At 39.9% G+C, this 5728-nt stretch overlaps 1 protein-coding gene across 3 annotated transcripts in view; it reads right to left on the bottom strand.

Moving 5' to 3' along the window:
- LOC123976171 (CMP-N-acetylneuraminate-beta-galactosamide-alpha-2,3-sialyltransferase 1-like) overlaps positions 1–5728 on the bottom strand; it is a 58080-nt gene that overhangs the window by 50603 nt on the left and 1749 nt on the right. The window contains exons 1-2 of one of the 3 annotated variants that reach the window (XM_046058080.1): positions 2553–2654; positions 771–837 (exon numbers count right to left, since the gene is read on the bottom strand). The exons of 1 other annotated variant lie outside the window; for it this stretch is intronic. The gene's annotated coding sequence lies outside the window, so the exon portion shown is untranslated. Of the gene's footprint in view, positions 1–770; positions 838–2552; positions 2655–4285; positions 4370–5728 lie in introns of those variants that run through there. One more of the 3 variants, XM_046058083.1, reaches the window with a different exon arrangement.

Here is a 5728-nt window from a genome sequence, read left to right as displayed (position 1 = left end):
TGATAACTGCACCGACAGTTGATCTTTTCTCTCCAAGTTGCTTTCCGATTCTCTTGTAGCCCATCCCAGCCTTGTGCAGATCAACAATCTTGTCCCTGATGTCCGTAGAAAGCTCTTTGGTCTTGCCCATGGTGGTGATGTTGGATGCTGGTTGTTTGGGTGTTGACAGGTGTCTTTTATACAGGTAACGAGGTGAGGCAGGTGTATTTGATGTAGATAATTGGTTGGGATTGGGGCTGTGTCTTAAAGAAAGACTAACTGGCTTGTAGGAGCCAGAATACTTGCTGTTTGGTAGGGGGTCATATACTTGTTTTTTCTCATCAGATGGTTATCAATTTTTATAAATTCATATGATGTGATTTTCTGGAATTTTCTTTGGGATTCTGTCTTTCACTGTTAGAATGTACATATGATTAAAATTGTAGATTGTTGCATTCTTTGTAAGTGGGCAAACCTGCAAAATCAGCAAGGGGTCAAATACTTATTTCCCCCACTGTATTGTGCTTTCTTTTATTGTGAGTTTGCTAGGTTCCACGGATATTAGTTTAAAAGGAACAATTATTAGACAGTTTCATGTCCTTTTAGATGGCTGTTTCCATGAGGGAAAACATTTGCACAAGGCAAAGTCACTACATGAACAATGATGCAAAATGTACAATTTTACTGATCTTTGAGATGTCTTTGAAAGGTGACTTCGAAATGCATTCCAAGTTTCAAATGTTCATGAGCATTTTTGAATATGTGCCAGGCAAAAATGACCATGTTTCAACCTGGTGTGCTTCAACAACACGTTTCTTGTAGTTTCTTCTGCAGCACAGTCTTTACACTTTCACGTAACTGAAAATAAGAAAAACCAACAAATATGTTGTCAATATTCGATTAAGCCACAACTCCGAATAAATCCGTCCATTTTCACAATCATTCCTGAGTGTACTACCAGACCAGCCATATATATAATTATAATTACTATCACTAGATCTCTAAAGTGCTCATTCATACAGTAGCCTAACGCCTATCCATGAGTAACATCTAAATGTTAACATCAGATTTACAGGGAATATATTGAAGTAATAAGCTTGACACACTAGATGAATAAAACACACTCTTATTAAAATTTAACAAATTTAATAATAATCTCAAACACTGCAGGTTGTTCACCAGTCAGGAGCAGTGAAACAACAGCACGGCTCTGTCGATAAATAAAAAGTAAAAGTTCTCTGGCGGACCGGATCAGCTGTTAGCTATAAACACATCACAGGGCTAACGCTGCTATGTGGCTGTGTTTTAATGTTTTAATGAACCGGTCCGTTTGTTTTGGAGAGAAGACGACCAGCTCCCTGTAGAACCCTGCCAGGGCGCTGAAGTGGAGCGGACCCAGAACAACTCTCATCAGCTGTTAGCTGTAAACACTAGCAGGACTAAAGTTATGGTGCGGCTGTGTTAAAACTATAACTTAGCACAACATCACTGCAGTGTAATAACGTTATGCTTTATTAAATGTCACAAAATTATCAAAATAGATATTAGATATATGTCAGTCCAGTGACTGTTACCTGACAAAAGACTTGCCTCTCATTTGCCGGTGCTAGCAGTAAGTCAGCCTGCTGAGTGAAGACAGACTCCGAGGAGGACCCATGTGAGCGCTGAACGATTAGTTCATTCCTGCTCCACAGTAGCCGAGATGTCACGTGAAAAATGAACGACTCAAACCCAGAGACCCACAGTTATGAGTCGTGAACTAATCAATTCTGTTTCCTGTGCTGCCTGCTTACCACAGCACTGTAGCCAGCTGTGATGTGACAAATGAACGACTCAACCCCAGAGACCCACACTTGAGAGTCGTGAACTAATCAATTCTGTTTCCTGTGCTGACGGAGACCATGCAGTCCAAGACTATTCGCGCATGTGTGAAAATGAACGAATTACTCACTGAGACAACCCGTTCCTCCTGAGTCACTTACAAGATTAGGTCAAATGAACAAAAACGTTCTTTGAACAACACAACGCTAGTTAGGCTACGTTCAGACTGCAGGCGAATGTGACCCAAATCCAATTTGTTTTTGCCCATATGTGACTCACATATGATCTTTTTATACAGTGTGAACAGGCAAAGTCACATGGAATCTGATCTTTTCCAGTTCGGAATTGGGCCACTTTTATATGTGGTCCAAATCCGATACAGATCGGATCTTTTTAAATGTGACCTGAGTCTGGACACTCAGGTCCAGATGCGACTCAGGTTTGATGCGACTTTGACGTCACTGTAGAGCAGCTGTTCTGCTGTAGATGGAGCCGCGCTGAACGAAAAAGCTCCACAAAAGCCTTTTTCAAACATGTGGCTCTCTTCCTCCTTTACCTCGCTATCATCTGCTCACTAATTCCTTTTCTTATACCTAAAATTCACCGGACCGGAGCCCTCTTCTGAGTTATGTGCATGCTACTTATCTGAGCAGTCACAGTGGGGAAAGAGAGGGGAGGGAGGGAGTTGGGGGGCAGTTGCGTTGTACAGCGCCAGAAACTGTAAAGAAAGGAACAGTAAGTTGTGAGCTAACCTGTTGCTCTGTGTTTACTTTTGTAGCCTGCAACAGCGTGCTGTGTGTGACATCCTGTTATTCTTCTGCGCATGCGGGTCACTTTCAGGCCGCGGACAGTTCACACTGGAGTCTGATGTGGGCCACATTTAAAATATAATGTGAACTGTCAAACAAAAAATCGGAATTGAGCATTAAGGCCTGCAGTCTACCACGGCGCCCTCATATATCCCTCACTCTGCTCGCCCAGTTTAACGTTACAGTTAGCCTGCACACTGCAGCTAAAATAAGACTGCCATTCAATACAACTGCTAAGAAAATGCGAGCTTCAGTTACCAACACAAGTTTGTTAAGGCTGTCTTACCACTCACAGCTCTGTTGCCAGTTACAAAATACAGGTTCAAAATGTCACAAAACTCTGAAATGTGTGGTGATTCACTTAAGTCAAAACAGGTTTCTTTCATGGGAGGTCAAACTCTAATTCAGCAACGTCACGTTGCTAACGTTAAGTTACTCTAATGTATTTCTGTAGTTAGCATGTTACATAGCTAGTTTGCTATCTAGCTAACGTTAGCAACCATAACATGTAATATACAAACTGTCCGTTAATATCACTTTCTAACCACATACTGACATGCCAAATTGACAGACTGGATTAAATAAACATACTTACTCAGATTATTATTCGGAATTCCCCTGGAATCTGAAGTCCAATCCTGAGTCCACCCAAATCCACCATGTTCGCGCCAATAACGTCTTCTCATTCCCAGCTGCTGAGCATGCGCAACGTCCGTCTACGTGAACTCATTTAAGACATTTCATTTTGATTGTGCGATTCACTCAGCACTGTTATATTGTATCAAATCAAGTGGGTTTTGTGGCTTTAACAAGTCTTCATTTTAAGTTGAATCTGCTAAAGTGGACTTACAACGCTAACACAGATATATTAATTAAATTGGGTATAGGTACATTTATTTAATTCAACATCTCACAAAGTTCACTTTTTTGAGTGTAGTAGTCTTACATAAAATATACCTAAAATCTCTGACAATGATGCTGTCCAAGAAATGAGAAAAATAAAGGTTAATCGGTTCAAACGTAGCCTAAATGTAGACTATTAATGTAGATTTTATTTTTGTCTTATACCTGATCAGAAAATAATCCACCTCTACTACAGTTAAACTGAGTAAACGTATATTTAGTAAACGTCAGAGCATCTGAGGGTGATGATAAAGAACTAGTGGAATGCCTACTGTTCCGCTTTAGTACAAAGAAGTCTTCTGAAAGTAGGGCTGGCACATCTCTGGCAAAGGAGTCTGTGCAAAAGTGTCCAAAGATGCATACAGACATTACTGATGAGATAGAACATTTCCAAGACCTCTTCACTACAAAAACATGCCAATGGACATAAAGAGAATGTGAATGGGTAAGGCATGCTATGGAGATATCGAGGAAGAAGATAGAACCTGAATGCATATAGATACAATGTGAATGAGTTGTGGCAGCCTATATATTGTAGCCATACAATTTAGCCGAAGCATTACATTATTATAAAAACAGGCCACAGCTGCTTTTTCTACATTGTTTCATTCAAACCCACAAACACCAAATCCTTAACAAAAGCAGCACACCAGCTCTTGTGTTAAAACATTAACGGATTACATGGAACAGTGTGCCAGAGTGCATCAGTGTGTAGGCTAAATAAATTTTATACAGTATTTAGAGTAAAGTAGTGTAAAGTAAATCAAACTCACTCTTTTCACATGATCAAGCTCCTGGCAAAACAGCTGCGCAACATCTGTCTCTCATGCTGTCCACAGATGGAGTGTGAATAAAAGTTACAGCCCCTATAAAAAGGGAAGATGTCATGTGATCTGCTTTACATGGAGGTTTCTAAGCTTTTTTTATGGGTGTAGTAAAACTAAAGCTGTAGGGTCACCATTGTAGTGGACAACAGTGTGGATTTGTGCATTTTATATTAAATAAATTTGAACTACTCAAAAGTACTCCTCTTCTCTTCTTGAGAGAGAGAGGCAGGGAGGTGGAGATAAACTTTCTACAGACAGCTGAAGAGACCCCAAAAGAAAGGGGGTGGAGAGGTCACTTTCTCTAAGTGCTATTCCTGAGCAGCCTGATTGTAAAACTGGCACCTTTGATTCCGAAGCCTGATAACGCGGTGCCTGACTGTTAAAATGACAAAGAAACTAACCAGAGATTACAAACAGCACTCCCCTTTGTCTCCAAAGACTCAAAGCATTAACTGTTTAATTAAATAATATTTTAGTTACTTGATTACATTTGCCTTTATTTGAGTAGTTATGTTTTTAACACACTAAAATTAGCTTTGTTAAACGTTAGGTCTTTGGCAGGAAAAACATTTTTAATCAATGATTTTATAATAACTCACAATCTTAATTTCATGTTTTTAACTGAAACTTGGTTGGACCAAGATAACAGTGCAGCTGTCGTTATTGAGTCTACCCCTCCCAGCTTCAGTTTTATGAGTGAAGCTAGAGTGCATAATAGAGGAGGTGGAGTTGCCATATTGTTTAATGACTCCCTCGAATGCAAAAAGATGTTTTATGGGAATTTTGCTTCTTTTGAATATGTGGCTCTTCAGCTGAATTCCTCTTCTCGAGCTATTTTTCTAAATATCTACAGGCATCCTAAATACAGTGCAAACTTTTTTGATGACTTTGGTGAACTGCTGTCTATAATCTGTATTGACTTTGACTGTGTGATTATTGTTGGTGATTTTAACATCCATGTTGACAAGCCCCAGGAAAGAGGGACTAAATAACTGTTTTGTGTTCTTGATAATTATGGACTGACTCAACATGTGACAGAGCTCACACACAATAAGGGGCACACTTTGGACTTCGTCATCTCTAAGGGTCTGGACATTTCCAAGGTTGTGGTGACTGACGTTGCTCTCTCTGATCATTCCTGTGTTTTCTTTGAGAGTGCTATCTGCATGCACACAAATGTTAAAACAGAGGTGATCACAAAACGGCATATCACTGAAAACACTATTGAAAAATGTATTGAGACTTTCTCCTCAACACCCGCCCTCTCATGGGTCTCAGTCAATGAGCTTGTAGATAATTTCAGTTCTAAAATTACAAATGTTATTGATGCCATTGCAGCAGCCAAGGTGAAGGTGGTCTCTGGTAAGAGAAGATCTCCATGGAGAAATG

This window comes from Micropterus dolomieu, linkage group LG09 (assembly GCF_021292245.1).
Source record: "Micropterus dolomieu isolate WLL.071019.BEF.003 ecotype Adirondacks linkage group LG09, ASM2129224v1, whole genome shotgun sequence".
NCBI lineage: Eukaryota > Metazoa > Chordata > Actinopteri > Centrarchiformes > Centrarchidae > Micropterus > Micropterus dolomieu.
This window is presented reverse-complemented; position numbering and strand designations above follow the sequence as displayed.